Genomic DNA, 24446 nt, shown 5'->3' on the forward strand with positions numbered 1-24446 from the left:
TAGTTGTTTTTTTCCCTTTTCAATTCAAGAGCCAATCATGGATAACAAATTGAATTTAGTTGTCATATCGGTTTAGTCCCCTGTAATCTAGAATTGTTTTCCTGTCCTTTTTTATATTTCATGACACTAGCATTTTTTGTATCCTTCAATTTGGATTTGCTTTTTCCTCATGATTAGAGTCATGCTATATATTTTTAAAGAGATACACTCGATTATTTTCAGTGTATCACATTAAGAGACACACGATGTCAGTTATTGCTGGTATTAAGTTTGATCACCTTGTTAAGGTGGTATATGCCAGATCTCTTCATTGTAAAGGTACTATTTTCCCTTGAAACATGGGAATAATTATATATATATATATATATATATCTGTTCTTGTAAAGTGGAAATTAAATATATGTTCTTGGCCGGGCGCGGTGGCTCAAGCCTGTAATCCCAGCACTTTGGGAGGCCGAGACGGGCGGATCACGAGGTCAGGAGATCGAGACCATCCTGGGTAACACAGTGAAACCCCGTCTCTACTAAAAATACAAAAACTTAGCCGGGCGAGGTGGCAGGCGCCTGTAGTCCCAGCTACTCGGGAGGCTGAGGCAGGAGAATGGCGTGAACCCGGGAGGCGGAGCTTGCAGTGAGCTGAGATCCGGCCACTGCACTCCAGCCTGGGTGACAGAGCGAGACTCCGTCTCAAAAAAAATAAATAAATAAAAAATAAAAAATAAATATATGTTCTTATGCTGGTTCCCTTGGCTCCAATTTCCACAGGTCAACATAAAGAAGGCCCAGTTGCACCTGCACACACAGTGGGTTGCGTTAGAGGGGAGGAATGCTGAGCTTAGAGAATCAGCATCTTTTATGATCGGCAACAGTCTCTGACCTCTTCTGCAAAAGACATTATCTTTCTTACACTAGGCACTAAGCATGCCTGTACTTTGCTCCAGAGGGAGTCTTGTCTTCCAAGCCTATTTGCTATTCAAGTGCCTTTGGAAAGAGATTCCAGAACAGAGGCAGTGAGTGCTCCTGCTCATAAGACACCCACAAATCTGAGAGACCCATGGAGAACAGTCTCCCAACAGATCCTGAAAAGTTATCTTTGCACAACACAATCCAGTCATGTAATGTTGTGGCTGGTGGCCTCCCAAGTCTCTGCACCTTCAGTAGTGGACACCCCCACCTCCCCTGACCCACAGCTGTGAGCATGGTTTTCCAGAATTCGGTCTGTGTTTCCCATCTTCTCTCTCAGCAAGGTGTGGCCGTGTGACTAAGTTCTTGGCAAGAAGCTTTAAGTCTAAGTAAGTGTGCACAACTTCTGGAAAATGCCCTTAAATGATAGGGTGCCTTAAAGGATAGGGAGCGCGCCTTTCTCCTCTTTCCTTCTTTGTACAACATAAAGTAGCAAACTCCCTCCTCCAAGGCACTTGCTAATTCTCTCTCTGCCTTGTTGGTTTCCACAGCAGATAACACCATTTGACACAATATTTATTTTGCTTATTTTGCATATTGTCTATCTCTCCTCATTAGAATGTAAACTCCATGAACAGGGCTGGTACTAGCATATTTGTATCTGTTGTTGAAATATTGAAAACTTCTATACCAGTGGGTGACTGGTCACTGCCCCAAGTCCCTGTGTGCTCCCCATGGCACCTCCCAGCTACCCAGCTGTCTTAGTCTTCTTGGGCTGCCATAATAAAATACCATCGACTGGGTGGCTTCAACAACAGAAATGTATTTTCTCACAGTTCCGGGTCCTAGATCAGCATGCGAATCAATCTGGTTCCTGGTGAGGTTTCTCTTCCTGGCTTGCAGGCAGCTGCCTTTCTGCTAAGTGCTCACATCGGGAGGGAGAGACAGAGCGTGTATGCTCTCTGGTGTTCCTTCTTCTAAAGGACACTAATCCCATCAGGCTGACGACCCCATCCTTCTGATCTCACCTAGCTCATTACCTCCCAAAAAGCCCCATCTCCAAATACCATCGCACTGAGGATTAGGACTTCAACATAAGAATTTTGGGAGAAACACAAACATTCACTCAAGGACAATGAAACACGCCTTGACTCAAATAGTAGGGGGCTCCCAGGACCCCACTTCTGCATGAAGGCCAGTGATGCCCTGATCAGTCAGTATGCTACGCCCCCGACATGTTCAACACTTCTTGCTTGAACGCATGATAGAGTCTAGGATGGCGCCAAGCCATTCCATTGTCCATCCCAAACTCAAGAAGAGCTGAAATCAGGTTCTTCAGTGAGTAAAACTCAGGGAAATTACCAAGCAGCACTTCTCTGCTATTTTTAAACAAAGGGCTTCTTTCCTCAAACCCTTCCTGTTCCTATCTCATCCCACCCCGGCGGAAGAGGAAATGACTGAGTGGAAACATAGAAGGGAAATCATTTTATCCCCCTGAGACGAGCCATTGCCAGGCCCTTCCCTATATCAGTTACAGGATCAGCAAGTGCAGGAGAAGCAACACTGCACAGGTGTGAGTGCCGGGACGGGAACACGCAGGCTACCATCAGCTCATAGCCACACACATCTTCTCACTGCACAGTGTGAGTGCCGGGGCAGGAACACATGGGCCACTGTCAGCTCAGAGCCACACACATCTTCTCACTGCACGATGTGAGTGCCGGATGCGGACACGTGGGCCACCAGCAAGTTCAGAGCCACACACATCTCACTGCATAGTGCGAGTGCCGGGATGGGAACACATGGTCCACTGGCCAGCTCAGAGCCACACACATCTTACTGCACGGTGTGAGTGCTGGGACAGGAACACACGGGCCACCGTCAGCTTAGAGCCATACACATCTTCTCACTGCATGGTGTGAGTGCCGCATGGGAACACGTGCTCCACCGGCCAGCTCAGAGCCACACACATCATCTCGCTGACTTTACCTCTCAGGAGTTCCATTCTGCACCAAGGTGATGGAGCAGTTTTTTTTTTTTTTTTTTGAGACGGAGTCTGGCTCTGTCACCCGGGCTGGGGTGCAGTGGCGCGATCTCAGCTCACTGCAAGCTCCGCCTCCCGGGTTTTACGCCATTCTCCTGCCTCAGCCTCCCGAGTAGTTGGGACTGCAGGCGCCCGCCACCTCGCCCGGCTAGTTTTTCGTATTTTTTAGTAGAGACGGGGTTTCACGTGTTAGCCAGGATGGTCTCGATCTCCTGACCTCGTGATCCACCCATCTCAGCCTCCCAAAGTGCTGGGATTACAGGCTTGAGCCACCGCGCCCGGCCCGGAGCAGTTTAAAAGCATGTATCTGTCACATTTTTAAATGTGCAAACCTGGTGACCCAAGAGATTCCTCGTTCTGGGATCTACCTTTGCACACGCATGCTCAGGAAGGCATTCCTTCCAACAGCAAAAGCAGTTTAAATAATCTAGATGTCTAGCAGTGGGGAAACAGCTAATGGATGTATTGCTAGACACTATGGGTGGGGAGACCGGATGACTGAGAAGGAGAGAGAAGGAGAGGTTTTGAGGGCTGAGTGCTTGGTGAGCACGGGCTGCCAGCTGTCCCGGCTTTTGGCAGGCTGCTTGCTGCAGACAAGTGGCCGTGGGGACGTCATCACTTAAGAGCATTCTTGCCAGCTTTGCTGACGTCGGTGCATGTGCAGCATGGGAGGAGGTGCAGGCCTGGTTTGACCTAACCATGGGTCTGTCTTTAATCACTATTAAAAGCAGTCATTACTACCCTCTCTGGTGGCACTGGACTACTGAAAGTGTAATGGAAAGAAGTTAAACTAAAAGTAATGTCTTAAACCTATTAATTTAAAATGACCAAAAGGAAAAGAAGCCCACAGGAGAGAACTCTTGCCTTTATTTCCCATTAATTGAGCCAAAGAAAACTCTTTCCTTCAAATGGCTAAGCCGAGCCATTCTTCTAGCTCTCATTGTTCTCTGGTGTTTGCAAAGGGCACTATCTGGCTGCGCGGCTGTGCCAAAGAGCTCTCAGGACAGTCGTTTAACTGAGGACAAACAGCGTGGCAGATCCAGCTTTGCTCACAGTGTCTGCAGGGAGTTAATAAGAACTCCAAGAAAAAATAAACCTGGGCCGAGCACCGTGGCTCATGCCTGAATTCCCAGCACTTTGGGAGGTTGAGGCAGGTGGATCATTTGAGGTCAGGAGTTCAAGACCAGCCTGGACAACATGGTGAAACCCTGAATCTATTAAAAATACAAAAATTAGCTGAGCATGGTGGTACATGCCTACAATCCCAGCTACGCAGGAGGCTGAGGCAGAATTGCTTGAACCTGGGAGGCACAGGTTGTAGTGAGCCAGGATCCCACCACTGCACTCCAGCCTACACTCCAGAGTGAGACTCTTGTCTCGAAAAAAAAAAAAAAAAGGAACCTGGGAAGCACTGGGTTAAAAGAAGTAAAATACCAGCTGGGCGCAGTGACTCACACCTCTAATCCCAGCACTTTGGGAGGCCGAGGCGGATGGATCATGAGGCCAGGAGATCGAGACCATCCTGGTTAACACAGTGAAACCCCGTCTCTACTAAAAATACAAAAAATTAGCTGGGCGTGGTGGTGGGTGCCTGTAGTCCTAGCTACTTGGGAGGCTGAGGCAGGAGAATAGCGTGAACCCGGGAGGTGGAGCTTGCAGTGAGCTGAGATCACGCCACTGCACTCCAGCCTGGGTGACACAGTGAGACTCTGTTTCAAAAAAAAAAAAAAAAGAAGTAAAATACCTTTCCTTACAATAAAGCCTTAAACATATTAATGTGCAATGCAAATCTTCAAGAAGGGTATGGAAAACCGTGTTGGTTTCCTGCTTAACATTCCCTGCCACATGCCTTTGTTGAGAGACCCTCAATTTTGTTGGTTTATAGCACCTGTGTGTCTCACGGGCTCCTCCCTGATCCCAGGAAGAAATGTTCACAGGTCTGAGCCATTTTCCTTCGGTGACTGCTTTAGTTTGGCCATGTGCTGCAGTCCTGCATGTAATGAATGTAAAGACAATCAGCCCTGGGAACCTCTAGGAAGGATTTCTTGACTCTTAAAACATGACACAGGATGAGTACTTGCCTCTTCCTGCCTTAGGACATTGTCATGTGAAGACATGGGCTTGGCGCTACTTCAGTCCTGTTGAAATCATGAGGGAAAAGTCAAGAAAATCTCAGAGAAATGGATCTTGATCTTTGATGCTGTTAAGTTGTGCATTAACCAACCCCAGAATGGCCCTTTGAGTTTGTCACTTTGTAGTTTAGGTCTTAGGATATCCTGTGATGTTCAGCTCATAGCACCCTGAAACCAAGGGGCACATAAAGTACAGACAGTGCCCAACCAATTCATCTGACCACAGAAGGTCCCCCCAGACTAGGGCTCTACTAAGAATGCCTTGGGAAAGGCTGACAGAGTGAGGAAGATGGAGGTGAAGGTCAGATGCTCCAGGCTCTACCCTAGGTTCTAAAAATCACGTGAGCATCTGGGCCTCATTTTCAACTCTCTGAAAAGAATGTGCCAACTAAAACAACAGAAGTCAAGCATCTAATACTGTGCATGGCGCGTGGTAGGTGTGTCACACATAAAGAGCTGTCATTCATCAAATGGAAGTGGGGAGGAGAGGAGTCGTCCAGTTTCCAAGTCTCATTTATGCCCGGGAGATCTTTGTAACTATTCCAAAAATAATATGTGTTCCTTGACCCCATACCCATTTATAGAAAGAACTCTCTTGCCTCACTCAGCAGGAAGAAAGAGAAAATAAAGATTCCATAGATGTCCTAGGCAAGCATGTTAACTCCTGGGTCCCTAGTCCCCGCTCTTCTGCTGGAGCGAGCTGAGACCAACTCCCTGGATGGCCAGAGTACTTCTGTGTCTGCTACAGGCTCTGAAACATTCTTCAGTGAGAACGTCCACATGTACCAGAGACCCAGTCTGCCGCAGAGGAGACGTCTTCACTCTAGGCACTCGTGGGGATGCCAAGGAGATTGAGTTCCTCCTCATCCAGAGCTCTGGCTGAGACTCAGAGCAGCAGCCGACAGACAACTGACTAGGGGCTTTGCTCACTTTCTCTCTCTCTCTCTCTCTGTCCTCTCTCCTCTCTCCTTTCTGTTTCTCTCGGTTTTGTTTATTTTATTTTATTTTTTTTTTTTTTGAGACGGAGTCTCGCTCTGTCGCCCAGGCTGGAGTGCAGTGGCGCGATCTCGGCTCACTGCAAGCTCCGCCTCCCGGGTTCACGCCATTCTCCTGCCTCAGCCTCCCGAGTAGCTGGGACTACAGGCGCCCACAACCGCGCCCGGCTAATTTTTTGTATTTTTAGTAGAGACGGGGTTTCACCATGGTCTCGATCTCCTGACCTTGTGATCCGCCCGCCTCGGCCTCCCAAAGTGCTGGGATTACAGGCGTGAGCCACCGCGCCCGGCCCGGTTTTGTTTATTGAGGGAAGCATTTAATTTGTAATTATATATTTCATCCCCAGAAAAAGAATCCCAGGGTTTTCTTTCCTGTGTGCTTTTATCATGCTTTCTCATGGTCCATGATGCCAGCTGCAGTCATCAGTTCAACAAAACCAAACTGATGGGATGGAGACTAATCTGCCATTTTTTTTTAGGTCTGAGTTGCACAGTAAATCTGGAGATGATCACTGCACATTTATTTAGCCTGCCTGTGAGGGTCACAACAATTTTCTCAGTTCTAGGATCAACAATGATTTCAAATTTTCCTAAGTTACTGAGCTTCATCATCACAATTAAAAACCGGACAATGATATGGGAGCACAGCCTAATAAGAACCTGGTGTTGGCCGGGCACACTGGCTCAAGCCTGTAATCCCAAAAATTTGGGAGGCTGAGACAGGTGGATCACTTGGGGTCAGGAGCCCACTTCACTCCTTCTGCCTGCCCCACTCTCTGAAAGGAGAAGAGACGCAGCCACCTAGCAAGATTCTCAGGAGAAAAGCAGACAGGGCTGAAGAAGAACCATGCCACAGAGGCCAGATGAGGCAGGGGGACCGGGCATGTTGGAAACACCTCCTGTGGGGCTGAACACCAGCAGAGAAGAAAGGGGGCAAAGGTGCCAAGATAGGGCATGGGACTGCAAGCACACAAAAGGGATGTTCCAGCCGGGCGCAGTGGCTCAAGCCTGTAATGCCAGCACTTTGGGAGGCTGAGGTGGGTGGATCATGAGGTCAGGAGTTCGAGACCAGCCTGACCAACATGGTGAAACCCCATCTCTACTAAAAATACAAAAATTAGCTGGGCATGGTGATGCACGCCTGTAATCCTAGCTATTCAGGAGGCTGAGACAGGAGAATCACTTGAACCCAGGAGGCAGAGGCTGCAGTGAGCCGAGATCATGCCACTGCACTGCACTCCATCCTGGGTGACAGAGCAAAACTCCGTCTCAAAAAAAAAAAAAAAAAAAAAGCAGGGGGGATGTTCCCCAGGCTTTGGGGATAATGGGATTAGAATTATTCTTTGGGCCACTCTTTAAATCTGACAGTTCTCCGGGACTGGACTATGAGATTCCTAACTTTTATTTTTTTTATTTTTTATTTTTGGAGTCTATAAATGTATTGAGTAAAAACAAAATCAATGTCAGATACATTATATTTGACTGGGTTCAAATTTGACTGATGTCCAAATGCAGCAGAGAAGAACAGAGGGGAGAAAAGGACATGGTGTTGCTGGCAAGGGGACACTGAACAGAACAGTCTTCCTTTCATTATAAAAACGGGCATCACACAGCCGGTGTGAGTCAATTAACCAAGGCAGGGGATTCAATGTTTTACGAGCAGGGGGAAAACCAAAGTAAGCAGAGAATTTTCAAGAGAGGAGAGGGCCTAGAACACTGAGAGAAAAAGCTGCAGCAGTGGCCGGCTGGAGAACAGCGGCTGGATCCGCTGGGTCACTTGGGGAACAGGGTGACCACTTCGTAGCCCTCGGGTGGTGTGACTCGCTCCCAGGCATGCTTCTCACAGTGGATTTGATCCTCCACAAAGAAATGGCCCTTCTGTTTCAGGCTGGTGCCACAGTCAGTGCCCACGTAACACTCAGGGTGGCGGTGATGGTCCCGCAGCTTCACACCGACAATTCCAGGGCCACATTTGTCACACATAGGCAACTTCTGAGCATTTCCAATCAACGCAGCCACTTTAGTGACAGGAGCTTCAACACTTCCGAATCCTGAGGGCTTGTTGGGATCCCTTTTTCTTCAGACTCCAGGATTTCCTGCAAAACCGGGAAAAACATGGACTGTTTTGGGGGCTCATTCAACTCCTGTTTCTCCTGATGCATCTTGTAAACTTCAGATTCTGTGTCAATGACACACGGCTGCTTGGAGGCTGAGCATGGTCTGAGGGTCTGCCGTTCGCCTCCACCCCGCTGGCAGCAGTCTTTGACTCTAGGGCGTTGTTGAGGTTGGAGATATTTTCAGAAGACTAGAGGCCAGCGGGGTTGCTGTACTGGTTTGTGGTGACCCTGGCGGCAGTGCTGCAGGCGGGTGAGGCGGTAAAGGGCATGGAACTTCGGTTGTGGGCGCTTCCTATGTGCAGTACCTCCCGGGGTTCAGAGGCTAAATTCATCTTGTATGGATGACACTTCCCTTCCTCCGTCACCAGAGGAGACCAGACTTTATGTTTGGATCTGGCTACAGTGAAAGTCATGTTGTCTGTGCAGCCTTTGATTCTGTTCTGAGCTTCCAAGTGCGTCATATTGCGAGAATTTTCCCCATCAATAGTTGTGATTGTATCTCTGATACATACATTAGCTAGAGCCACCTTGCTTCGAGGAGTGACCCGGGAAATGGCGAGAGGCTGCTCGAAGTCCTTGTCGCCCACGAAGCAGAAGCCCCTCGGCCTCGGGCCAGAGGACGATCTGCTGGGTGGCCATGGCGCGGCTGTGGTGGGTGACGACCCGTGGAGACAGACAGGCAGGACGTGGCATGGTGTGCAGGGCTGCCCCGGCAGCTCGAGATTCCTAACTTTTAAATGTTACAAGCTGAAGGGGTGGCCTGCCCCTCCACACCTGTGGGCGTTTCTCGTTAGGTGGAACAAGAGACTTGAGAAAAGAAATGAGACGCAGAGACAAAACAGAGAAAGAAAAAGTGGGCCCAGGGGACCGGTGCTCAGCATACAGAGGACCCACTCCGGCACCAGTCTCTGAGTTCCCTCAGTATTCATTGATCATTATCTTTACCATCTTAGAAAAAGGGAAGTGACAGGATAATAGGATCATCGTAGGGAGAAGGTCAGCAGTAAGACATGTGAATAAAGATCTCTGTGACATAAGTTTAAGGAAAAGTGCTGTGCCTTGATATGCATATGTAAACATCTCCATAAACCTTTTTAGTGCATAAAGAGCAGCATTGCGCTAGCAAGTCCCACCTTTCGCCCTAAGGCGGTTTTCTCCTTTCTCAGTAAACAGAACATACAATCGGGTTTTACATCGAGATGTTCCATTGCCCAGGGATGGGCAGGAGACAGATGCTTTTCTCTATCTCAACTGCCAAGAGGCCTTCTTTCCTCTTGTACTAGTCCTCAGCACAGACCGTTCACGGGTGTCAGGCTGGGGGACGATCAGGTCTTTCCCTTCCCACGAGGCCATATTTCAGACTATCACATGGGGAGAAACCTTGGACAATACCTAGCTTTCCTAGGCAGAGGTCCCTGCGACCTTTGGCAGTGTACGTGTCCCTGAGTACTTGAGATTAAGAGAATGGTGATGACTTTTCACAAGCATACTACCTTCAGGCACTTGTTTAACAAAGCACACCCTGCACAGCCCAAAATCTGTTAAACTTTGAGTCACCACAGCCCATGCCTCTTGCAAGGACAAGGTTGGGGGTAGGGTCACAGATTAACAGCATCTCAAATACAGAACAAAATGGAGTCTCTTATGTCTACTTCTTTCTATATAGACACAGTAACAGTCTGATCTCTTTCTTTTCCCCACAACAAGCACTGTGATTGTGATGCCCGGTGTCAGTTGGGAGGAATGGGTATTTGATGAGTTCAGTGTCAGTCTAGGAGGGCTTCTTGGAAGAGGCGACTATTGAGCCAAGTTATAAGGCTGTGCTTCTTCTTCTCTTATGTGCATAGGAATTACCAAGGCTCTGATTCAGTAGGGCTGGGGTGGGGTCTGCAATTCTGAATTTCTAACAAGATCCCAGGTGGTGCTGATGCTTTGAGTAGCAACATTCCAAAGGATTATCGAGTTACCAGAATGAAAACGGGGCTCGGTCTTTCGAAGAAGACATTCTTGGCACCAGGCAAAATAGAGCAAAGGGGGAAGGTAAGCAGTACCATGAAGAGCAGGGTGTGTGAGGAGGGAGTGGATGAGACAGACCTCGCTTGGGGGGTCCCTGGCCTGAGAAGGGCCTGGTGGAGTGAATGATGGAGTCTGGAGTCGTCTGTGCATGACAGTGTTTCTCAAGGTGGAGCCCAGCTCTATCAGAAGCCCTTGGGCACTGGTTGAGAATGTGCATCACTCCACCCACAGAACTTTGGATTTTTGGAGGTCTGGAGGTGGCTCAGGAATCTGCATTTTTAAGAAGCTTTCAAGGCAATTCAGATGCAAACTAAAGTTTAATAATCTGCTTTGGGCAATTAAAGGTTTTCTGAGAGAGGAAGGACAAGATTAGATTTGCATTTTGGAGAGATGCTCTGGGTACCTGAGGAAGATGAGGCTGGGAACAGGGAGGCTGGGGAAGGGCTAAGGTGGTTATGCAGGCCAGAGAAGCTGAGGGCTTGCAACAGGATCCTGGCAATGGCAACGGAGAGGATGAACTCAAGTGACATCCATCAGTCATTCCGAGTGGGCTGCCACTCATGAGTATATGGGGGCAAGAGAAATGATGAGTTCAATTTTGCCAAGTTTGGAGGATATCTAGGTACAGAAGTCCATCAGGCAATTGAATATGAGAGTCTGAAGTTCAGAAACGAGGACCAGGTTTGGGTATAGATTTTAGAGTCAGCCACTTGTAGTGTATTTACCTTTAAGCACTATGGTGAACTTCATGTTGGCTGCAGTAGGCTTTTCAGATCTTCCCAGAGACTATGGGTGGGAGCGAGGGGAGAACGGTGGTCTGAGTACTAATTCTGCCAAGAACCAATATTATTACTAGTGGTGATGCTGATCATCGCGTGCGGGGACCAGACCTTTCCTGGAGCATGTCCGGATCTTGTGTCAGTTCTCCCACTGAAGACTTGCAGGCTTCTTAAGTAATGAGTCCAGCCTCCCAGAATCAGCCTGGGAGAATGGAGGACCTCGTTATGGGGATCTATCAAATCTTTCTGCTGTGCTTTGACCTTGTAAGACACATTTTCACACTCCAAGGGTAAATTGTGCTGAACATGATAGCATCAGCTTATGGAGCCCTGTGCCGGGTTCTAGGGATGGTCTCTGCCTCTAAGAAACCCCAACCAATTGGAAGAGACAGACAAGGAGTTGGACATTCATGCTGTTATGTGTCCAGTGCATAGAAATCTAAATAAAACTGGGGTTTCAGGGAAGGCTTAGTGGAAGAGGTGACACCTGTTAGATTTTGAGGGAGGAACAGAAGTTGGGTAGACAAAGTAATGGAGGTGAGGGAGAAGAAATATTTTAGGCAGAGGAGACAGCACATGCCAGGCACAGGGTCATGAACCAGGACAGGTCAGGGAACAGTGAAGACTTAGATCTGGCTGGAGCAAAGGCCTATGTGGGACAGAGATGGGAAACCAGTCTAAGCGGGAAGGAGCAGAGCCTACCATGAAGGGTCTCATTGTGTGCAACGATATGGAATTTAAAGTAATCTTAAAAACTCTAAGGAGGTCCAGGCACCATGCCTCACACCTATAATCCCAGCACTTTGAGAGGCCAAGGTGGGAGGATCACTTGAGTCCAGGAGTTCGAGACTAGCCTAGGCAACATAGTGAGACTCCATCTCTACAAAAGTTTTTCTTCTTTTTTTTTTCTTTTTTTTTTAATTAGCTGGGCATGGTAGTATTGCCTGTAGTCCCAACTACTCCAGAGGCCAGGCAAGAGGATTGCTTGAAGTCTAGGAGTTCGAGGTTATAGTAAGCTATGATTACACCACTGCACTCCAGCCTGGGCAACAGAATGAGACCCTGTCTCAACAAAACAAAACAAAACAAAACAAAATACAAAACAAAACAGAAAACCCCCACAAAACTCTAAGGAGGGACACTAACTGACAGCCAGGTGTGGGTGAGGACCAACCAGGTTTCTGCAGTGATCACCTGGGCATGAAGAGGAATTGAACCAAGACAGTACAGGTGGTCCAGCCACCAAACCTATCTCTATTTTGTCTCCTCCCCACAGCCAGCAGCCAGAACAAGCCACCATCTCCCCTGGGGTCTCACAGTAGCCTCCTGACTGCTCTTGCTGCTTCCACACTTACACTTCCTGTTCTCTGCAAGGCAGCTGGAGTGACCTTTCACTATGTAAGTCATATTATATCCACTCTCTGCTGTAAACCTTTCAATCAGTTTCCATGAATGGTTCTGGGAATAAAGTCCAGCTTCCTTCCCCTGATTCACTTGATCTGGCCCTTCCCACTTGTCTGACCTGTTTTCTAGCCCATGCTCCCTGTCCTTGTCTATACTCCTAATGTGTGGTCTTTCTATTCCTTAAACATGCCTGGCTCAGTCCCATGTTAGAGCAATTCTGCTGGCTCTTCCTCCTGCCTGGACCTTCACACAGCTGGAAATTCTTGCTTTTCAAGTTTTAATTTATTTTTATTTTTATTTTTTGAGACAGAGTTTCACTCTTGTCACCCAGACTGGAGCGCAATGGTACGATCTTGGCTAACTGCAACCTCTGCTTCCTGGATTCAAGCAATTCTCCCACCTCAGCCTCCTGAGTAACTGGGATTACAGGTGCCTAGCACTGCGTCCAGCTAATTTTTGTATTTTTAATAGAGATGGGGTTTCACCATGTTGGCCAGGCTGGTCTCGAACTCCTGGCCTCAGATGATCCACCCACCGTGGCCTCCCAAAGTGCTGGGATTACAGGCGTGAGTCACCACACCTGGCCACAAGTTGTAATTTAAACATCACTTCCTCATAGAGACTTTCCCTGACAATCCCCTCAATCTCCAGGAGCTCCTCAGTCATTCTCCATCAAAACACCCTATTTCGATTCTCTGAACAGCTCTTATTACTATCTGGTATTCTCCTGTTTGTTATATATATTTATTTTCTCTCTCCTCTATAGTAGACAGTGTCCAAAAATGGCCACCATCGAATCTTTCTCCCATTGTATACACATGCTGCTCCACTGTTCAAGAGGTCAAGTTTATTTCTCCTTCCATTGAATCTGGACTCGCCTCATGATTTCTTATCACTTGCTTTGACTGACGGAACAAGGCAGAGAGGATGCTGTGCCAGTTCTGGGCCTAACTTTCAAAAGGCTTGTCAACATCTATCTGCTTTTACTCTTGGAGACCAGCTACCATGTAGCAAGTCTGACTACCTTGAGACCACCATGCTGTGAGGAAGCCCAAGCTCTCCACATGGAGACAGGCCATGTGGAGGAGTAAAAAATGCTGATGTTTGACAGTATGAATGCTGGAAACCAAGGAATGGAAATGAGAATGTGGGATATTGGAGTTTGTGTGTTTTCAATAAGTTTAGGGATATTGAAGTTTACCATTTCAGTTCCGAGTTTGGAGAATGTACAGGATATAGAGATGGCTGAGGTGGAGAGGAGACAATGGTCACCAAAGTTAAGGAGGTGAACAAATTTGAGGCCAGGATACTGGCTGATTCACACATGAAAATTCAGCTTTTCCAGGGTGATGGCAGGTCTGGCAGTGGGGAGAGGCACTGAAAGATTCCGCTTGGGAACTGTGAGAGCCACACAGGGGCAGGTGGTTTCCTTGGAAAGATCTAGTTTTGATGGAGGCAAACAGATTTCAGTGAAGAGTCTGCAGCCATAGAATGGAGAGACTGTTCACAACTGAACAGGGGTCTCAAGGGCAGGAGAGGACAACCCAGAGAAACGGGTTGTCAGGAAAGACCTCAGTGGAAGACAAGTGAGGTGTGGGCGTGGCACCTCACTTGGGCTGAGAGTTGAGCAGAGTGCAGACTCAGTTTCACTGGGGGCAGAAGTGAAGGATGATTCAAATGAGATCACTGGGGAAGTTAACTGGCCTCAAGGTTTTGGCTGACCTGGAGAGATAAAAATCTGGTTTTCCTGCCAACACATTCAGAAGAGGGAGAGTGTTTTCTGTTGGCAGGAGAATCAGCAATCGGAGACCTTTGCTCAGGATTCCAAATGAAACTCTGGTGACAGGATGCAGGGCAGGGTATGGGTAGGCCCTCATCAGCAAACACCCTGCTGGCCTCGGGACCTTGACTCTGAGCAGAGGGGAGGAGCAGGCAGCTGAGCCATGTGGTGGACGAGAACCAGGCTTGCCTGCGCTGCTCTACTCTGTAAAGCTTTGAAATTCTTAATCATTTACTATCTAATTTAACGTTTGAGAATTAATTGTATTAATTTTGGATAATTTGACATTGTAAACAATTTTTGAACAAGGGCCCTGCATTTTCATTTTTCAGTGGGTTCTGCAATGTATGTAGCTGATCTTGCCACTATACTACTGTGTGCATGGGAAGGTTTCAAGAAACCCATCAAACACAGTGCCCGTAGAGACAAAGACACACAGGACGCATCTGAACAAAAGTAGGTAGTCTGTGCTGGCTGAAACCCATCAGGAAACAGGGGAAAGTTCATTCATTCACTCACTCACTGAAAACTTTGTTAAGAGGGAGGAGGGGAGGTCCTGCTAGTGCCAGGAGCAGGGAGGGAGAAATAAATGACAGTCATGGTCCTCAAGAAGCTCCTGCTCCGTGGAGTAAGAGAAATGTACACAGGAACAATGCAGCAGAATAAGGGCCGGGATGAAAATAAACACCTTCCTTCCATTTCCTCATTTTAGGGGTACATGGTTTGTCGAAAAGACATCCAGTTAAATTAAGGTAGTTCTGTCCTACTACACGGAAAACTTATACATGGTTTCTGTGAATATATGGTTCCCTCCCAGAACACCAAAGAACCCTCCTCAACAGGAAACCTCAGTGGCTTGTTCCCTCTGTGTGAGGATGTGTTGAAAAGAGCAAGGAGTCGATTTGGCAGGAAAAAAAAATAAATGGAGTTACTACTGAATGTTGGCATGATCCTGTGGTTGGAAGGTCAAAACAGAAACTGGCAGCACGACTTTTTATTAAAAGTCCACTTGGAGAGCTCACATGAGATTCTTTGATCTTATAGGTCAGGGCACTGAGGCTTTAGGGCTCCTGAGTTTATTTGGTAGTGAGGCTGCTGGGTTTCTGAATAAAGACCTGTGGTTAGAGTGTGATTTCCTGCCCTGCTTTTTGCATTACAGGTGTGGTCTGCCTCACTCAGCCAGTCTCAAGAGAGAGAGGAACTGTGGCTGCAGTTTCCCGAATTATCCAAATTAGGACTCAAAAGAAGAGAGTTCTGAGGCCCAGCAACTCTGAGAAAATCCTGAAAAACCTTGTGATAAAAAGGTACATCTTTCCTTAAAGACAGAGCACTATGTCAATAGAACTGAGCCCTGAAGCTAAGTGAATGAAGGGCTTGAGAGTTGCTCTCAATGGTGAGGATAAAATAGGTATTTAACCTTATGAATGGTGGCATTTTAGCCCAGAAGAGTGGAGGGGACCTGCGTTTCCTTTGCACCCATTGCACTTAATACTTAGAGAGAGTAAGGCCAGCCCTAAAGTTCAAAGGAGACCCATCCATTTCCAAAAGGCTACTTTAAAAAAAATTTTTTTTTTTTTGAGACGGAGTCTCACTCTGTCGCCCAGGCTGGAGTACAATGGTGCGATCTCAGCTCACTGCAACCTCCACCTCTCGGGTTCAAGTGATTCTTCTGCCTCAGCCTCCTGAGTAGCTGGGACTACAGACGTGTGCCACCACACCTGGCTAATTTTTTTTGTATTTTTAGTAGAGACGGGGTTTCACCATATTGACCAGACTGGTCTCGAACTCCTTACCTTGTGATCCACCCGCGTTGGCCTCCCAGAGTGCTGGGATTACAGGTGTGAGCCACCACGCCCGGCCAAAAAATTTTTTTAACTGAAAAAAAGATATGCTAATTGTAGAAAAAGCATAAAACTGCAAGAAAGAGATAATTTTTAAAAGCCATCTTTAGTCCTACTACCAGAAATAATCACTGTTTTTTGGTATATTTCCGAATTTTCTTCTTTGCATGCATATACATATATAAATAGTTATGGGCTCATACCATCCATGTTGCTTTGTTACTCTGTTTCATGTAATACTAAATCGTGAAATAGTTTCATGTCAATAAATACACTTAAATGATATTAAGTGCCTAAATATTCCTTTGCAGAGTTGTATTATTATTTATTTAATGAATTGCCTATTATTGGAGATTAATGTTGTTTATAATTTTTTTTTAATTTTATTAGAGATTGGGTCTTGCTATGTTGACCAGGCTGTTCTCAAACTCCTGGCCTCAAGCAATCCTCTTATCTCTGCCTTCCAAAGTACTGGGATTACAGGTGTGAGCTACCATGTCCGGTCTGTTTATAATTTTCAGTGATTATTCTTAATTATTTCCTTAGTATATGTTCCAAAGAATTTAATTGCTAGGTCAAAGCTTATGACCTTTTAAAGGATTGTAATAGTGTATCGGTCAGACAGGCTAAATGTTGTAACAGACATAGCCAAAATCTCAGTGGCTTAACACAATAAAGATGTATTTCTCTTTTATGTCACAGTTCAACACAAGTCATTGGTTGGGAGTAGAAGGCACTCTGCATGGTCGTCTGGAACCAGGGTTTGCCCACCTGATGGGTCTCCATTTGCCCCGGCCTTGGACTTCTCCACTGCATGCTCTGATTTCACTTGATAGGTAAAGGGAGAGAGAGAGAGCATGGAGAATTGCACAGGTAGTTTCAGGGTCAGGCCTGATGGTGACTCACATCACTTCCTCTGCCCACCTTCCAATTGTCCAGAACTCAGTCACATGACTGCTCCTAACTGCAAGGAAGGCTGGGAAGTATAGTCTTCCTGAGTGTCCAGGAGGAAAACAAGAGTGTAAGGGACCCAGAACAAGCTTTGTCTCTGCCTCAAACATAACCAACTTACCAATCAGCAATGTTTTTCCAGTTATGTATGTATATATGTATGTATGTATGTATGTAGGTAGGTATGTATGTATTTAGAGACAGAGTCTCATTCTGTTACCCGGGCTGGAGTGCAGTGGTGTAATCTCGGCTCACTGCAATCTCTGCCTTCCGGGTTCAAGTGATTCTCTACTCTAAGCCTCCCGAGTAGCTGGGATTACAGGTGCACGCCACCACACCCAGCTAATTTTTGTATTTTTAGTAGAGACGGGGTTTCACCATGTTAACCAAGCTGGTCTCGAACTTCTGGCCTCAGTTGATTCCCCAACTCAGTTTTTCCAGTTTATATTCCCACCAGCAGGGTACAAGGATTCCTATTTCCCTACTTCCTCATTAATTAAGGGGATGACACTCTTTCCGTTGTTTTTATAGATCTGCACGGAATAATGCGGCTTCTCTGCATGACTGGAGTTTGTTTTGTCTTTGAAGATAATCTCACTAGGATCCAGACCATACCTGCTGGAGAGTCAGGACTCTGGATTTCTGACTGTTTTGAGGACAGCTACTCTCATCCTAGGCTGATCTGAGTTTCTGGGTCTTTCTCTGCTTGTTCTTTCCTCTCCCCTTCCCTTCTCTGCTGCAGAAAGTGTTTTATGTGGGTGTCAGCAACATCAGGACCTTTCAAACCCCTTGCCCCAGTATCATCCCTGAATGCAAAACTCACTCAGAGGCCTAGGGAAGAGATTAGAGCTCTGCTTTTCCTCTGCCACCTCAGGTGTATTCTAGCTTACAAGACACTTTCACAGAAAAAAAATTCAGGGAATGGAATGGGAAGGCAAAAATAGCTGCTTGATGCTGACTTGGCACATTGACTTCGACCAAATCACCCAGCGCCTCGTCCTTAGCACTCTGGTGACCACAGAATAATCCTCGCGCAGTGAGTAGTGGAAGTCAGGAGGAGTAAACTGCCTAGATGTCATGAAGGGAAAGCAATAGACTTGTGCAAAGTCTATTCTTGTCCGTTTCCCTGTGAATCCAGGTTGCTGAACATCGGCCGATGTCTGAGCTGTGGTTTCCTCCTGGTTTTGAAATTTAGTTACTAGAAGACAATGCTTTTGAATGGCTTCTTTGCCATGACTTTCACAGGTCCTGCTGGCTGTTGCCTAATGAATGTCTGATAGGCCTAGCCCCTTGGCAAAGCAATGTTTTATTTGCAAAATTATGCTTGTCCAGTGCCTCCTGGGAACTGAAAGCCTGGCATCAGCAGAGGAACGCAAACCGGGCAAATCACGGATCTCCAAGGCTTGCATTGCTTGGGGGCCATGGCACACAGCACTGCTAAAAGCCTAGGACAATCTGTGTGTTTTAGGAGCAAACCGATGCCTCGCACTTCTAAACTGTATCCTTTGCTCCCTCCCTGAGAGGCAGCCGTGTGCTCTGGGCTTCCTAGGTAAGTGACTCACACGAACTATAAGCCTGGCTTATGACCTAGAAAAGGAAACAGGAAGTGGCTTAGAGACATAAAGAGCACAGCCCAGGAGGGGCTGCCATGGAATTCTCCTTAGGTGAGAAGGGGTCCAATGGGCAGAGGGGCAACTTGGCATCCTCTCTTTCCCCGCGTTACCACAATGCCCTTGGCAGGGACCATTTGATGGGGAGTCGGATGTCTTCCTGGGGGTGGTGAACAGGGGTGAGGGAGGGGGAACTGCTGCTGGGTCAGTAGCTCCTCTCCAGAGTGAGCCCATCAGTGGAATGCCATGCCCCTTCTCTATCCCATCTTTGCAAGTGGGCTTGGGTTCTTGGGATGAGTTTCATCAGGCCTTATACATGCAGACTGTGAAGAGGTGCCTCCAACAAGAAAAACCAGTCTCTGGCAGGTCCTCTAAGGGCAGGGATTCTGGAGAGGCCGCCCTGTCCTCAGCTTGGCCCTGGCACATTCTGGCTGCAGGTAAGATGGCTGCAGCAGAGGGAGGGGAGGGTCCTCCCTGTTGATGGAGACCACCATGCAGCGCTTCACTATGCTTCCCTTTCTGGCTCTCCCAGGGAGGAAGGGTGACTGGTGGCTGGCGGCTGGCGGCAGGGCTTGTGGAGGCTCAGTCCTGGGCCTGGTCCTGCTTCTCTTAGAGGTGGCTGGTTGTGCAATGGCATCCCGGCTGCTCCTCTTGGAGCCCCATGACCACAATTCCAGGCTCCACCCCCATTTCTCACCACCCCCAGTGGTGAGAAATGGAATTTTTTGTTTTGTGTTTTTATGCTGTTCCCATAACACCCAGCACCTATCCCCAAGGATGAGTCCTGAAGACCCGTAGCCATGGCAGGGCAGGGCCTAGGTACTGAAGGAGGGTCCCACTCAGAGGCCAGTTCCACCCACTGCAAAACGCCCTCTGAGGACCCTCACTAGACCAGTTCCTCAAAGTGCGGTCTGCAGGCTGCCATCAGCAGAATCATGGGGTGAGGAAGGGGCTGGTAAAAACACGGGTTCTTGGCCCCCTCTGCAGACCTCCAGAATCTAACCCTCTCAGGAAAAGTCCTGGAAATCTGTGTGTCTAGAAGCACTTTCTTCTCCAGGTTGGTCAGCTCGGAAATGTCTAAATACTTTTCTCAATACCAATCCCGGTCTCATTTATTATCCTTCTCATGAAAATGATTTGCTTCCTTTCAACCTTGTATGACCTCTGAAAATATGACCTAAAGCAGAGGGTCATATTTTCTTATGCACTCACATAAGAAACATCACCTGTGGCCTTCATTGGCAAGCATGGATTGCTGTTTTCAATCAGGGGCTTTGAAGGAAGACACTTTTGATCATCGGGCTGCCTCTGTCTGCTTTTTCACTGAGTTGTCACTATTAAATGCCCTTCCCTGGCTTTGCCTTCTCTCTTCTCCACCAGAAAATGGGCCTGCTGCTCTAAGAGGTTGGACTCTTGGAGTCCTCTAGCACAGGGGCCATGAAAATCAATGACTTCCTTGTTTGCTGATGCAGCAGAGGTAGAATCTCTTGGTGTTTCCACAGAGAAAACGCTGGCTGTGAAGAGCCGAGAAAGATGACATGATGAAGCCATCAGGGGAGGCACCAAACATCCTCAACTCTGCTCACCTATGGTTTTCTCCAGCCCTCCCAGAGCTCCTCCTGCGTGAGTAATGCAGTGTGTGCTGGTCAAGTGTCTCACTGAAAAAAGAAAGAAATCCTGATTTGCAGCATTGGCCAATTTCTGTAGTGTAAATACTCCCACCATGGCAGATTTCAGGTTACCAAGGGTTTCACAACTGGTTCACAAGTCTTGACTGTAATGACCAGCTCATGCAACTCCAGCACCTCATCATCTCCGCCCTGTCCCAGAAAATCCCCACATCACACCCAGGCTGAATATCACTTTCAGCTTCTCAGTCAGAAGGAGAAGTGGTTAAATATACCAGGATGGTAATGACTAAGTATCAGAATGGTGAGTGTGGAGGGTCAGGATGTCTGCCAAATTGGAGATGACTCTTCACTTCTCAATCTTGGTGTCTCATCTGGGGAAGTTGGAGGGAGACATGCACAGCTTCTCATGAACAGTCCTGGAAGCCCTTACCCCAAGGCCTCACGGGGCTCTCTCCAGGGCTTGCTCTTTCTCACTCTCTACTTTAAAAGCCTGTGATTCATTGCCAGAGAACAGAAGGCTCCAGCCTAATGGGCCAAGTTGCAAACGGCGGGATTGGGGGCTGTCTAGACTCTGGGTCCTGCCTTTTGTCTTGGCTGGTGTCAAAATGAACTCTTTAAAAACTGGCCTCAGGAAGATTCCCCATCGAACAACCAAAGACTGAACAGCCTGGACTGACCTTTTTCTAATTTTTAGGGGTCTTGTGAACAGGAGTCAGGTGGGTAGGCAGTTCTTGTAAAGCTGAGTGTAACCAAATTTGTCCATAGCCTGTGACAGCAAAGATCACAAAACTCTTCCTTCCCCTTTAGGGCCTGGGAGTGACGCCGAGTGACGCCAAACCGAGGGGAGAATGGTGACCTATTTTATCTCCCAAACATTGGGCAGTCAGTTGCATTCGCAGATTTAAAATCCACCCACACTGCTGCAGTTTCTGTTCTCCTGCCCCCCAGGCATACTTCTGGCTGGAGCTGGTTTTGTAAAGTGGAGTTGGCCATGGGTGTGGGAGTCCTCCTCAGAGAGCCTGGTCTGACAGCCCCAGTCCACAGCCCTCCCATGGGCTTTTGGGCTGCTCCAGTCCTGGCAGGTGCACAGCACAGGGGAATCTGGTTTTGTCCTGGTCTCAGCTGGGGAAGTCTAGTTAAAGAAAGAAAAGGTCAGCTGGGTGCAGTGGCTCACACCTGTAATCTCAGCACTTTGGGAGGCTGAGATGGGCAGATCATGAGGCCAGGAGTTTGAGACCAGCCTGGCCAACATGGTGAAACCCTGTCTCTACTAAAAATACAAAAATTAGCTGGGCATGGTGGCGGATGCTTGTAATGCCAGCTACTCGGGAGGCTGAGGCAGGAGAATCGCTTGAAACCGGAAGGTAGAGGTTGCAGTGAGCTGAGGTCCCACCACTGCACTCCAACCTGGGCAACAAGAGCGAAAATCTGTCTCAAAAAAAAAATATCTCGCTGGAAATGGCCTTAAATCTGGGGTCTCTGTAATATTCTAATCACTCAATCACTTAACAAATATTTATTGAGGGCCTACTAGGTGCCACACATTGGAAGACAGTGGAGGGTGAAGCAGAGTCTGCCCTCAGGGAGCTTACAGTTTAGATTACAGGCAAGACAGCACTTACACACGTAATTCCAGATGAGTCAATAATGACAGGGGTGCAGAGGCTTTGAAGCAGAAGCATAAGGTGCAATGGGAACATAAAACAGGGAAGCCTAATGCAGACTAAGGGGCCTGAGGAGGGTTCCTCGAGAAAGTGAGGTTGAAGCTGAGAACCTGAGGGGTGGTTTGCATGCAGTACAATTGAAGGTTGAAAGGGAAGATCCTCCAATGCACAAAGAATTTATGCTGCAGAAACATTCTCTTCCTGAGGATATATTTGGGAATGTAGGTAGAAATTAACTGTCTTGCCTTCATATACAGTGTAGTGGAGACCACTGTGGATCTCCAACTACTTGTCTTCTCTTAGTAACAAGTCCCCAGTTTTTGCTAGGTACATAGCTACCCAGAGAAAAAATTATGTGGCCACCTTACTATGTTTCGGCCAATGAGATGTCAGCAGAGGTAATGTGCCGGGCCTCTGAAAAGGCTCTTTTCTGCTACCTGGTACTGGCTGGAGGCTGAAAAGCCATTAGGGACCATGAAGAGACATGCTAAGGTTGGAGAGTCAGCGTATTACATGGAGCCTCCTTCTCTGATGGCCATGGGCTGTGATACGAGCCCTGGATTGCCTATTTCCCGACTTCTTTTGTAAAAGGGAGAAATAAAGGTCAATTTTTTAAAAAGCGTCTATTATTTTGACATTTTCTGTCATACACAACCAAATAGAATCCTAACTACTATACATGGCTTATTTTCAGCTTAATGAAAAGATCATTGTTCTGCACTACACATAAATTACCTATTTTATAGAAAAGTCTGTGATTACAATATCTATTTTCCCAGCCTCCTTCTTCACCTCCTTGATCCCCTTATCATCCCCTCGGCCCTGCACCTCCTCTCTTTCCTGACTCCCACACCACAGCTAGGCCTGCCTTCTGTGCTTTTGCCTCCAGGAATGAACGAGATTCACAGCCCGAAAGTTCTCCAAGCCTCGGCTACCTTCCCTCAGTGGCTGCCCTGGCAAAGGTCCTGCGGCACGGAATCACACAAAGTCCAGCAAAGCAACTGGTCTTTCCTGCCCCTTCTCATCCTTCCCAAGAAAGTGTGAAGAGTTAGAATACTCAGGCAGAGCTGAAAAAAGCGCACCCTTTTAGAGAAACCACAAGAATGATTGGAGGTGCTTTAATTGAACTGCCCTGCCTTGGGGTTTTCAATCTATGCAGAATTTAATGGATCTGTTTCCCCAGTCTCTGGCTAACCAAATCCAAGACATCAAGAGTCAAGGGGCGAAGGTCAGCATGTTTAGTTACAAACCTTTGGGGCTGTCTGGGGTGATTGCAGGCCTCAGCATGCTGGCTTTGGGTGGGATGAGGCTGGGGTTGCATAGAATTCTGTTCCCCCTGCCCCTGCCTCAAAAAAACTTGAAGGCTTAAACCCCAGTACCTCAGACCATGGCCTTATTTGGAGATAGTCTTTACAGAGGTAATCAAGCTAAACCGTGGTCATTAAGGTCAGCCCTAATCTAATCTAACTCCTGTCCTTATGAAAAGGGGAAATTTGGCCGGGCGCGGTGGCAGCTCACGCCTGTAATCCCATGACTTTGGGAGGCCAAGGGGGGGTGGATCACAAGATCAGGAGTTTGAGACCAGCCTGGCCAATATGGTGAAACCCCATCTCTACTAAAAATACAAAAATTATCCAGGCGTGGTGGTGCGCGCCTGTAGTCCCAGCTACTTGGCAGGCCGAGGCAGAAGAACCGGGGAGGCAGAGGTAGCAGTGAGCCGAGATCGCGCCACTGCACTCCAGCCTGGATGACAGGTGAGACTCTGTCTCAAAAAAAAAAAGAAAGAAAAAAAGAAAAGGGGAAAGGTGGGGACAGACACATCCACAGTGAGAACAGCATGTGAGATGCAGGCAGAGGTCAGGGTGAAGCTTCAGCAAGCCGAGGAATACCAGAGATTGCCAGCAAACCACCAGAAGCATGGGAGAGGCATCCAACAGATTCTGCCTCTCAGCCCTCAGGGAAGCCAACCTCGCTGACACCTTGGTCTTGCACTTCTAGCCTCTAGAACTCTGAGAAGACAAATTTCTGTTGGTTATGTCACCTAGTTTGTGATACCTTGTGGGGGTAGCCCTAGCAAACTCAGGCAAGGTCCTTCAAGTACCAAAGAATGGAGGAGTTTGGTGACAGCCGCTGGTCTCAGGCGATTTCCTTGCAGCCTCACATCGGGAAGTGAAGACATGGGGAGCAGCTGGCCTCTTCTATTTTTCTGTAGCTGATGGAAAGTGAAAAAAAAAAAAAAAAAAGCACAAACAGCCTCATGGCCTCGAAACGCTGCATCCCTTCAAGCATCAGGTGTTTCTCTTTCAGAAAGGTTCTTTGCACCGGTAACAACTATGTAAATAGTGCTTGCTAATTTGCCAGGAACTATTGTAAGTGCTTTAATATTCTAATTCCTTTTGTTATTGTGACAGAGGAGGAAACTGAGGCACAGAGAGGTTAAGTGAGTTACTTAAGGTTAGCAGCTAATATGTAGAGAAGGTGAAATTTGGGGGTTTTTGTTTGTTTATTTGTGTAGAGCTGGGGTCTCGCTATGTTGCCCAGGCTGGTCTTGAATTCCTGGCCTCAAGCAATCCTCCCAT

At 47.5% G+C, this 24446-nt stretch overlaps 1 long non-coding RNA gene and 1 pseudogene across 9 annotated transcripts in view; one reads left to right on the forward strand and one right to left on the reverse strand.

Moving 5' to 3' along the window:
• Positions 1 to 24446, forward strand: part of LOC105481848 (uncharacterized) — a 69190-nt gene that overhangs the window by 39157 nt on the left and 5587 nt on the right. For 2 of the 9 annotated variants that reach the window (XR_011625891.1, XR_011625890.1), the window contains exons 1-4: positions 12927 to 14626; positions 15330 to 15474; positions 16714 to 16847; positions 17494 to 20195. This is a non-coding gene — a long non-coding RNA (uncharacterized lncRNA). Of the gene's footprint in view, positions 1 to 12926; positions 14627 to 15329; positions 15475 to 16713; positions 16848 to 17493; positions 23096 to 24446 lie in introns of those variants that run through there. The other 7 variants (XR_011625894.1, XR_011625889.1, XR_011625892.1 and 4 more) reach the window with 7 other exon arrangements.
• LOC105481849 (PDZ and LIM domain protein 1 pseudogene) lies at positions 7848 to 9544 on the reverse strand (annotated as a pseudogene).

This window comes from Macaca nemestrina, chromosome 7, assembly GCF_043159975.1.
Source record: "Macaca nemestrina isolate mMacNem1 chromosome 7, mMacNem.hap1, whole genome shotgun sequence".
NCBI lineage: Eukaryota > Metazoa > Chordata > Mammalia > Primates > Cercopithecidae > Macaca > Macaca nemestrina.